The 12,273-nt window shown below is 38.1% G+C and overlaps 1 protein-coding gene across 1 annotated transcript in view; it reads left to right on the top strand.

The window, feature by feature from the left end:
- The window catches only part of LOC148947627 (myosin light chain kinase, smooth muscle-like), a 335,162-nt gene that overhangs the window by 269,253 nt on the left and 53,636 nt on the right, over window positions 1-12,273 (top strand). The window lies entirely within an intron of this gene.

Genomic DNA, 12,273 nt, shown 5'->3' with positions numbered 1-12,273 from the left:
AGACATCTCGGCGATTGCGCATTTGAAACCGAATATTATCATGCGTTTAGGCCATGTAATATTTGGGAGTCTTCACATGAATAATTTTTTTTTCTTATGAGCTTGACATATTTGTAACCCTGTTTTATGTAATCGGTAAGTCTTGATAATTTCACTCCAATCAGTAATCTTCAGCTGTAAACAATCACGTGATTTTATACGGTGGGTACCTGAAGCCTAAAGGTAAGAGAGTATTTATCATAATATAAATTCCATACACCCGGTAGTATATTGTCAGGTTTCATTGAAAGGAGATTAATTTTATATTTTGGTAAGTGTACCTTGTTCTGCCTCACGGCCGGAAGACCGTGAACCGGAAGACCGTGAACCGGAAGACCGTGAAGACCGTGAACTGGAAGACCGTGAACCGGAAGACCGTGAAGACCGTGAACCGGAAGACCGTGAACCGGAAGACAGTGAAGACCGTGAACCGGAAGACCGTTAAACGGTTGAAACTTTCTGAAATTTTTTGAGGGAGTGGGTAAGGAGATCTATGATTTTGTTTGAAGGAGTTTAGATTTTTATTCACCAATATATACAAAATGGAAATATAAAACTCTTATTCCCCTCGAGAGGCTCCATGGCCAGGGATAAAGGGGGGATAGAAAAAACACAATATACGCAACAACCAAAAAAAGAGAACAATAGCCAAACAAAATATAATTTTAAAAAGAGACCATACCTGAGGCCCGGGAGTCAAAGCACAAAGATTACAATCATGCAACATAAAACAAACACTCGGGGGACATCAACTTCTCAGAAGAAAAGGAAAAGGAAACAATTTTTTTTAAATAAAATAAATAAATAAAAACGAAATGCTTTTCTGTTTGATTCTTAACTAAATGGTCCATAAGAATCCTTTTAAAAGTCCCAAACGAGTGGCATCTCTGTACTGAAGAAGGTAGGGAATTCCAGACCTGTTGACAAACAATGAGTGGATTGAAACTCGCGGGCACAGTAGGGGTAAAAGGACTGCAGATAATAAATTAAAAACAAAGGCTATATGGAGCTGAATTAGAATCAAGCACGATAGTTTTCTGCAGATATTTCGAAAGATTGCCATGGAGCAGCTGAAAGATAAAAAAGGTACAAGAAAGAATGTATATAGACTGTAAATTTAAGAGCGGTGTTGGTGAGGAATGGCTGGTGTCCATAACCAGACGCCGTGCTTCATTATGCATGACAGAAAGTGACCGCAGTGTAGAAGGAAAAGTAGACATCCATACAATTGGGCAATATGAAACATATGACTGGACAAGGCAGAAAAAAAGCTTCAGAATAGGTTCAGGAAATATGTGTCCAAGTTTTCGAATGATACCCAAACTCCGTGAGACCTTAACCCTAATCATGGCTATATAATTTCTAAATGAAAAGTTCCCATCAAGCAGGATACCAAGAAACTGGACCACCCTATTCTCTGGTCTACATAAAAAGCCTTGTGACACCCGAATCTGTATGAGCTGCGGATATCCTAAACCAATTCTAGAAAAAAAAGAAAATGTGACTTACCAACATTCAAGGCCAAGTGATTTAGTATAAAGCTATGAAATAGCGCCCTAGAACATTGCCGCAAGGTTAGATTTGATTTTAGATTCTATCCTCTCAAGGGTCCCAAGAGTGATGGCATTTACACAAGCAGCAACAAAATCTTCGTTGGAAGCAATATGGGAACACGAACGAACATCAGGATGACAGATGACACAGCTTGCAGCATGCCAGAGGACTGGTGAAAGGAGGCATGCCAGAGGAAAGGAGGCAAAATATTGTTCTCCGGTCTCCACAAAAACGTATACCCTGCGAGTTCTTCTTTTCTATGTCTATCTTCCAACAGGCTCTTTGACCAGTAGGTTATAATGTTAGGGGCTGTCAAGTAAGTAGCGAGACGGTAGAAACGATAACATCCCAATCATATGAAGTTGAGAAAAAAGATGGCATGAAAGGCGTCTATGTGATTCCGAAACAAAACCTCCGTTTGAAAAAAATCTTGTTGGAAAAAAACTGCTTCAAACAAATTGGCTCACGGTAAACTATTTCCATATATTTGTAGAATTCTGATAAACTCTTTATTGAAAACTAAGTTAACTTTGTTTACTTTGGGACCTACATAAATTAACAGAAGGCTAGCATGTTTTTCTGGAAGAAACTATCTTTTAATACATATCTAATCGACAAATATGACTAGAGCCGTCATATTTGTCGTAAAAAAACTTCATTGTTTTTGCTTCATTCATAAACTTTTCTATTTTTTTGAAAGTTTAAATTCGATGCAACATGTTTTGTTTAATACTATTTTTTTTTTCTTATAAAAATGCTCTGGATCTCTCTAAAAGCTTGTGTCTCTATGAGTAAATTTTTGGCCCCTAGTTTTTCTTTTCTTCAGATATAACAGACGGACAATTTTGATTTGGGGTTTAGTTGACAACTTTTTTGTACTAACTTTTATAAAGGCAGATCTAGAGCAATATCTTGGGGGGGGGGAGGGCAATGTAACAAGGGTGCCAATAATTAACCAAATTGACAAGTTTATATAAAAAAGGTAAAAAATAGAAAAAACAGATGAGGGTGCCAGAAATATCTTGGGGGTCACTCGCGGTCCCCACCACCTCCCTCGACCCGCCCCTGAACTTTTAACCTAAGAATTTTTAACTGAATTCTTGATTAGGAAGTCTGAATTTCGGATTTTGAAAATCCGAGCTCAATGGATTTAATGCAACCTGATTTCTGCATTACCTAGTCTTTCTTTTTTCCCTTTTTTATAACAAAATGATTTGGGTATCTGAAAGCTGTTGTCTGCATGAGAAAAATGTTACCCCTAGTTTTGCTTTTATTTAAGAGACAGATAAGCAAATTTTGAATTATGTAGGCTAAGTAGTCAAGTTTTCTTGGACTGACTTCGAAATTATGATCATTTTTTAAGAAAAAATCTATTTTGTCAGTATTTATTTTTTAAATTGGATTAGTGTGAGACAAATGAATTAGGGACTATATTCATTGAAAGATTTGACTCCCCAATGGATCTCTCTTTTTAGATTTCTTATGTGTAGTTAACTCAGTCTTAATAAAGCATACTACTGTTCAGTTTTGCCTTAATTGGTGGTGGGGGTAGGGATATTGATTTGGATCTTTTTAGATTCCCCTTAGATCCGCCTTTTTGAGGGTATTTTAATTAAAAAATGTCTTTTTGAAGGTATTTTCATTGAAAAAACACATTTTGCCCCCCCTCCATCTCTACATTTTCGTGAACTGACGCCAGTGCTCCTATTGGATCATTTTCAGATAGTAATTTTTTTCCACAATGTATATAAATTGACAAGTCAAAATCTTTATAATTAGATTTTTATGAAATTTAGGAACACATAGGTCTCCTTTTAAGCCCCCTAGATGCAACCCCCTCCCCCAATGTACCTAAAAGGTTTGGATTTCATATTATTTCATTCTGGACTAGAAGAATAGTAAAATATCCATGGCTTAGATTTTACAAAAGAATACACCCCATTATGTTTATTTTCTGTATTTTCCAGAATATGCCCCCACCGCTCCTAAAAAATTTTACATACGCACTGGGCTACTCTAGTTAAATATTAACGAGAAGTGTTCCGATAATGAGTTTTCAAATGATGAAAATGATGCTTAAACTCACCTTAGCTATGGATTTTCAGGGTTTCAGCGTTTTTTAAATGTCTTCCCAAGGTTGTCATGTCACAGGTCCTGTTGAAATATCGCTTGAAAAACAACCATATAGCCTGAAAAATAAATAGCTATCACCAGTTTGGTTATTTTGTAGAATCAAACTGGCCAAAATTCACTAGATTATTATGTTTTATTATTTAGTCAAAAATTTTTTTTGGTGTTCTTCCGCTTTGTAAAAAAAAAAAATAAATAAAAAATGTAGATAATGAAAGAAGATGTTATATCCAGTAAACTCTCTATTATGCAAATAATTATCAAGATACATGACATCATTTTGTTCTTGTCCGTATGTGTTGCATCACGAAAAGTAGTATCTGTTTCTGTTGTCGGTCTTTTTGTATTCATAACTTAGTATATTCAAGCGAAGATTGCCAGTAATTACTTATAATTTTCTTTTCTACCTATTGTTGAATTCTCCTTGTATGAAATAATAATGATATTGATAATTTTTCCTTGTCGGTAATTTAAGGAAAGTTGAAGGGGGAATAGTGGAGCACGGCGAAAAAAAAAATCATAACAGTATACACTTCATTAATACCTGCAGAGTCCTATTTATAAATTGAAAATTTGAGTTAGCGTCAGTTCCTTGCTCACCCGACGATATTTGGACATTCCACTTTGAACGCCTCATGTCCTCTACTTATACAGTTGGCAAATTCAATTGGAGCTTTGCATGGATTTTTCTCTATTACTACTGCCGTGGCCAGCACAGTAGAGAGAATATAATACAGTATCGACAAAGGCTATACTCTCCGTTAAAAAAAAATGTGAAACACATTTAAAACCACACAAGATCTATGCTTCGCCTTCGCGCCCGCGCGATACCGATGTACCCATCACGAGAAGCCTATGGAAAAACCTGTCTTTTTTTGTATGACCAGTAGCGACTAAATTAAGGTTGTGACGTATATTGCCAGGGACGATTGCCACCTACGGAAAAAGTACTGACAAAACCTATCCTCTCCACACAAAAAAAGTGACCCTTTGTATACCTATGTGAACCTGGCAACTAAATTTTGTAGTTACACAATTCATCCCGGTCACTCGTCGCCTGAATCACGCTCTAGCATAATTATTGGCCGGAGCGAAGTACTTTGGCTCGGAGCGATTAAGTAGTACAACATTTTGCGTCTAGAGGCGCTGAGGTACGCGGGGTCGCTTTTGGAGAGTTTTGTCAGTACTTGTTACGTAGGTGATTATACTTTGACATACATGCTACAGTTCTACAGTGGGTGCCCAGGAGCAAGGAACACATTTGTCACTGTCTTTACAGGCGGAAGCTGTGTGTCCCAGACCTTGATGCTTGAAAAAACGAAAAGAAAAAGAATAGGACACATCGATCAGGGTTTTTGCCCATGACGATTCCAATGGTGTACTTTTTGTTTTGATCCGACGCGATTTTTGGGTGTTTGAGTAGGGGTATATCCAAGATTTTTTCGAGGGTGTAGGGGGGCTTACAAAAAATTTAAAAAAGCATCTAAAATTTGTTTTTATGCATTTTCGGTACGTTTTCAAGAGTCGATCATTTTGTTGTTTTTTTTTGGGGGGGGGGGGTAAACCTGGAACCCCTCTGGATACGGCCTTGGGTTTTAGGTTTTTAGTTCCAATTTTTTTTACCGTTCCCGAAACAGCTACAAATGGCTCACTAGCCGATTATTGTTCTAACATGTCTTGAATTTTTCGTTACTATGGCTGTGATTCATTCTTTATTCTTTTACAGCCTCCACTGCCTCCGTGGGGAGTTTAGCACTTTGTATTCTTCTTTAGAATTTTCATTTAAATTTTGAAGTGGAGGTGCGCATCAGTAAACCCCCCAACTATGGTTGCGGGAGATTTGAGGGCGCAATGATAATTTTAGATATTTTAAAAACTACTAAACTACAGCTATTGCTGCAACCACAAACCCTCTGCCATTAATATTTGACGCTAGAGTACCTTTTCTCTTACCTAGTTGAAGCTAGTTTTATCTCAGCCATTAACTTCTGGCTAGTATTGTACCTAAGCTAGTTCATCCAGTTCTATTCTTTTTACAGTAGTAACAGTATTAACAGTAATAGCAGAACTATATAAAAAATACATGTTGAGAAAAGTGCCAGATGCTCCTTTAGTTGAAAAGAAGTAGTTACAGTTTATACCCGTGATTCCGAACGTGGAGCACAGGCCCCACTGGTGAGACATGGCAGAATTTTCGTTGGTCATGGGAAGGATGTGCACCCTTTGGCCGACTATACCTTAGAGCCGTGATTCCCACCAACGTGGGGCGCAGGCCCCACCGGTGAGGCATGGCAATATTTTGGTGGGTCATGGGCAGGATGTAAAGTAAGTAAGTAAGTATGACGGCACTAGACCCTTAATGTCCAAACCGGTGGTGCTGATCTCCGTTTCATGGCCCTTCAGCCAGGAAGTACAATGGGGGGCTGGGGGCCAGCCATCCTGTGCTTTCGCACACCCTTCCTGCTAACATTCCCCAGATTTCTCCAGGTACCCATTTAGAGCTGGGTCAACTCTGGCTAAGCTTACAGAATCATACCACTGACCCGCGTCCCAAACCCAAATAACTGGCCACGCCAGGGATCGAACCCGTGCCCTTTGGACAAAGAATTCTCAACCCAGCGCACATCCACTTAGCCAGGATGGGCAGGATGTGCACCCATCGGCTGAATATACTTTGGAGCCATAATTTTGATTTTTTTGTATATGAATGACGTCAAATTCAAATGCATTTAAAGAGCAAAAAAGATACATTATAGTATTTAAATGACGTTATATGTTGTATAAAAGGAGTTGAATGTTGTATTCAGACAATATTTTCATTAGCATAAAACATGCCTCAGAGGACGGCCCAAAACCAAGCTAATGTTCTTTTAAGCTTCCTTCAGGGGTATAGCCTACACGTAGAATTTTAAGTAACAAAATTTAAATATCATGAGGGGTCATGATGATTTTAGAAATGCCTAGGTGGGGCATTTAAATAGCAGAAAAAGATACATGATAGTGTTGCAATAACGTCATAAATTGTGTAAAAGGTGTTTTTCAGACAATATTTTTCGTTAGTAATAAATATGCCTAGAGGTCGACCCAAAAAAAGATACCAAGCTAATGGCCTTTTTAGCTTCCTTTAGGTGAACACACGAAAAAATTTGAATAACAAAATTTAAATATCACGAGGGGGCATCAGAATCTTAGAAATGCCTAGGTGGAGCGGTGGCCCAAAATCGGTTGGCCACCACTGATCTATACCAATCACGTACGGGTAAATTATCGCTTTTTGGGTGCGTTCGTATTCTGGACAAGAGCTTAACCTATTCTTTGTGCGGCAAAATTGGTTTATGGTGACATTGGGAATCAGACAACATTACACGCGAGCTTCAGACAGAGGGTAGCTAGAGTGACAAGTTTGAATATGCAAATATATTCACTAAATCTGAAAGAGTTAAATCACAAAAAGTAATTTCAAGGTTTCCATTGTAGTCTTCTTCTTCTTCGGGTGTTTCACTGCAAATTATGAAACTGAAAAATTTAATTATTTTATTGCTCATTGGGTGCGAAGAAATTTGAATACCCGAGAACGTGTACATGACAAAATTCAATTGTCTCAAAAGTATCTACATAATATTTAGCTGGTTTGTTTTTGCTCTATTGTCAAAACTAGTTGCTAAATAATTTTTCAAACATCGTTAAATTAAAAATCTTTTTAATTTTTTAAAATCGTTCGATGGTTTACTTGTACTATTGTAGTGGATAATAGAAGCCAATATATGAAGGTTATATAAACCGTTTTCTCATTTCTTTTCTTGCGTTTTGGTATTTGCGTTTTGATTAAATATTTAGAAAAAGATTGCCCAGAAAGTGATTGTTTACCCCGTGACAGAATAGAGTGAAATATATTACTATACGTCCTTTTCTTAGTCTGTGAGAAACATCACATTGTGAAAGCATCAAACTTGAGCTTAAATGCAGCATAACGTCACTCCATTTCAAGACCGCATCTAGGGTGGGGGGGGGATTTACCGGGCTTGGGTAACTCGTGCCTTCCTCAAAACAAATGTCTGATTCGTAAAAATGGAATAAAAATTCATATAAACAAATTTTTAATGCATTTTTAAAGTTTTTTTGTACCCATCCCTGGAAAAAACACCCTGGAAAAAAAATAAAGTTTTTGTACCCATCCCTGAAAAAATATCCCCCCCCCTCCACTGAACCAAAATTCTTGATACGCCCTTGCTCGCTTTTATTCCATTTCCTCGAATAATACTTGTACACAAATGTCTTTTTGGACATGAATGTTGAGAATAAGCAGGAAATATTTCTAGTACTGCATCAAGGGTGGATCCAGGATTTTTTTCGGGGGGGGGGGGGTTACTAATTTTTGACTCAGTTTTCGACTAATTTTACTGATTTTTACCTAGGTTTTACTAATTTTCGACTTATTTTCGACTCGGTCAAAAATTGCGGGGGGGGGGGGGGTCAAACCGGGTAAACTCCCCCCCCAGGATACGGCTTTGTACTGCATGCTAATTTGTTACTCTTAGGTTAATAAATAAGGTTGGTTAGAATAGTAGGAGGCATCCGCGGACAATCAATTGAAGATTTTAATGTGAACTATTTACAACTTTTTCTAGTATGAGTCATATTTTTTCTTATCTTCTTTTTCATTTGAGGATGGCAGGTTTTTAATATGAATATATAAATACATTATTATTATATAATACAATACACTATCTGACACTCTAGCTTATAGCGTTTGTAAAAGATTACATTTTTTTTAAGGTTTGCAATATATCATATGATCAAGTCTCAACAATCAATAATGCAATTGTCATTTATTAATATTAACTAGTTAATTTTTCTCATTTTGTATTGGCATGGTTGCAAACATTCAAAATACTAGCTGTAGCGATCAAGGTTTATTTCGATTTTTAAATGCTCTGTCACTATACGTGCTAAGCATGAATAACGATTGATTTTGAATAGATTGATTAAGTTCGAAAATAAACTAGAGAAGAAATTCAAAGATACGACTTTATGCTTAGTAAAGTAGCATGGCAATAATACGGCAAAATAATATTTTTTTTTTTGAAAAGTGAAAATATGAAGGGGCTGAGTAGAGGTGACCCTATTGACAAGGGACGACACCCCTGCTGCCACCTATAACTTTTTTGCACCCCATATATGGGCATAGCCTCCCTAGGGAGAACACGTGGTTAATGGGGTCAATGACCTCTTTTTCCAAGGTCGATTTATTTGATGTTTCTATGTGTAATAACTCCGGGGCGAAGGTTGCACATGCGCATTGAATTCTAACGGGAACAATGTTATTGATCTAGGACTCGAGGGGGAAGTGAATTTCCGAGAATTTATGTACATGCTCGAGGCGAATGTCATGGTGTCCAGAAATAGTATTTGTTGTTGTTGCTCTCGAGCCAAATGTTATGACTTTCCCGGAAACAGTTAGATCACGTGTTTCCTTCTCAGCCAATCAGCGAGTCGGATACATCCTCCTTCTCAGCCAATCAGAGGCCTGCTTACATATGATTTCCCCGTTACATAACAATTCACCCTTGAGATTTCGTATATAACGGTCATGCAATGTGATTAAATTATCAGAAAGTATTGTGACACAATGGATAGAACACATGAAATTATTGATGAACTTGAAGCCTTGGCAACTTCAATTTACCATGTAAGTTCTGTTTTCATTATTTTTATTTTCAAAATAAAATTGTTTTCCTTGGTCACCCTCTACTATATTCGAGTAAACCCCCCCCAAACCATACAAACATCATTATAATCAATGGAAAACATAAAATATATTCTTTTTACCCTAACCCCATCCCCCATTGTTTTACAATCAAATTCTCGCAAAAAGAAATAATTCTCTTTTCGTTAAAGTTTGACTGTTCTCAATTGTAATCTTTTCTCTAACTGAGACATCCATCGCTCTGTTGTTATTAGCTCGTTCTGTTTTGACACAAGGCTCTCCGGTGCGAGGCCTATGATTAGCTATCACCCTTTCCGGCTTACAAACGTGGTCAACGGAACTATTCTTCCGTCAAATTAAAACAAAAGGATGCAATAATTATGCTAAGACCTACACAACCTGTGTGGAAGTAGAGAAACAAGTTATTTTCGAATTAGGGTCTAACACTCTCACCAGCACGCCCCCAGGGTCGTCCCACCCCCACGTCGCTCCCAAAGACATTACGTTTTGATAAATTCCGAACTTCAACATTTACCGCTAAATCCCCCCCTCCCACCATTGTTTTAAAATCCCAAATTCTCTCAAAAAAGAAATAATTATACTACCTTCTATATTTCCAGCTAAAGTGACCGCTGACTTCTGTCAATTTTTAGTGAAAATGCCGTTCTGTTTTGACACAAGACTCCAGTGCGTGGCTAAAATTACCTGTCACCATTTTTAAAGCACTTCCTGTAAAAGGTTTCTCAGATCAAAATGGGGTGTTTTTCTCCTGTCAAATTAAAGCGGTTTCATGCAGACAATTGCAATTTATTAAGCGCAGGCATATACAATCTCTTTTTGGAGAACCGGTGAAATCTCGTTATTTTCAAATTAAGATCTAACAATATATTTAGGACATTGGCGAAAGAGGGAGGGGGCCATGCCTCAATTCTATCGCCATCATTTTAAAATGAAAACAAACTGTTTCTTCGCGTGACAGGTAAGGTGGGTGAGTTTAACAAAAAGACACAGTGCTTTATTATGCGTAAATTGAATAGCATTATGACCATATCTTTCGCGGGGGGGCGGGGGTATTTTTCCATGTCTTTTCTCAGGGATTATTTTCCTCGGGGTGTTTTTTCTGGGTGTGTGATAAATACCAGCTATCGTAAAAGGATATTGAAAGATAAGAAATACCGTTAATACTTTAAATGCATCAAACAAGGCGTGCACAATGTAGATTAAAAACAGAAAAGAACAGAAACGCCTAAAAATAAGAAATTAGGCCGATTTATATAGGCCGGCTTTTGAAGGGCTCAGTGAGCCGTAATTCTCAGATTCAAAAAAGGATGCAATTAGTATATTTCAAGAAATTTTTTACGTTGTGCTTTCTTAGTTATAAATGCCTTTTCTATACAAAATTATATGGATGATGATACTAACTTTCTTTCTGTAAAAAAGGGGCAAATTATTTAGATACTAATTTTTTCTCTTCTTTTTAAGGCCAATTATGAAGAATGCGTGCCCCCGCCTTCCAAGAAAGCCAGAGATGACGAGGCAGCCCCATCAGTGCCAGCCCCAATGCAGCCTGGGTTTAAGTTAAAGAGAGAGTGGGCAGGTTAACTACAATGCCGAAGCTATGTAAGATCGTGAAATAGCCGGCCCAGCCGCACAAGAACATAGCGCCGCCGGCCCGTCCACCTTCCATCATACGTTGCCTGGGCCTTCAAGAGCTGCCTCACTTATGCTAGGTCAGGAAGTGGCCCTCCAGCATGCACTACCTGGTCCTTCGGGTGCCCAAGTGCAGCCGGGATATGCAGATGTAAGCATTTTTTCCTACCTTTCTATTTCTTCCAATTTTTAGTCCTTTTCAATCCCAATATAAACTTATCTCTGTGAGATATTAAGCCCTCACCCCAACCATTGTTATAAATTTATCTCCCTCGGAGATATCAAAATGTAATTTTTTACAATGAAACCACTCTTTTCTCTGCTCCCCCTCCCTCGGAGATATCTAAATGTAATTTTTTGCATAGAAACCGCTCTTTTCTAATCTTTGCTATTGCTTCGATTTTTCATAAGTGAATATTTTTAGCTAATTTCTATTAATAATCACTACCTTTGAAACTCAAAATGCTATTTTTTCTTATCTTTGCTATTTTCTATGTTGCTATTTCTTCGCCGTTATCACATAAGCGAATATTTTTCATGGGTAATTTCAATTAATGCTCACCATTTGAAACTCAAAATCCCCTATTTGTCACAATTGATTACCACAAAGTTTCAAGAGAAGGAACTGAGTGAGATTATTCAAATTTATCTATTTGTCACATTTGCATCCCGTAATTTTCGCAAGGATATTTTAAAATAACTTTCAATCTTACAATGCCTTTCCAATATTTTAGTGATGTGGAAAAATTGTTGACGATATACTGAGTTAAACGTTCTCAAATTTAATTGAACTGTTTCCCAGAGAATGCGCTTGGAAACAGAACAGACACGCGATTAAAAATAATCTAGGCTCATTTGGAGTCATAGACAACCTGTACGGGGAGTAGGCGAAACGACTTATGCCGCATAACAATACGGTTTTTTGGGGCATTTGGTAAACGGCTGGGAGCCGCGGAGCCCGGAATGCGCCGATGGGTCCGGGGAGTGCTGTGGGGGCAAGGTTAGGGAAGTGTCGGGGGGATGCGCCACGGGCCAGGGAAGCGCCACAGAGATGCGCCATGGCTCCGAAAAGCGCCACGGATGGTCCGGGACGCGCTGTGGGACACGGTTAGGGGGGGGGCGCTGGGGGGAGCGCCGAAAAAAAAAAATTTTTTTTTAACACTTTTAAAATAAACGACCAAATTGTCGCCTTA

This window comes from Artemia sp. Qi Xiang Cuo, chromosome 10, assembly GCF_049724085.1.
Source record: "Artemia sp. Qi Xiang Cuo chromosome 10, ASM4972408v1, whole genome shotgun sequence".
Classification (NCBI taxonomy): domain Eukaryota; kingdom Metazoa; phylum Arthropoda; class Branchiopoda; order Anostraca; family Artemiidae; genus Artemia; species Artemia sp. Qi Xiang Cuo.
This window is presented reverse-complemented; position numbering and strand designations above follow the sequence as displayed.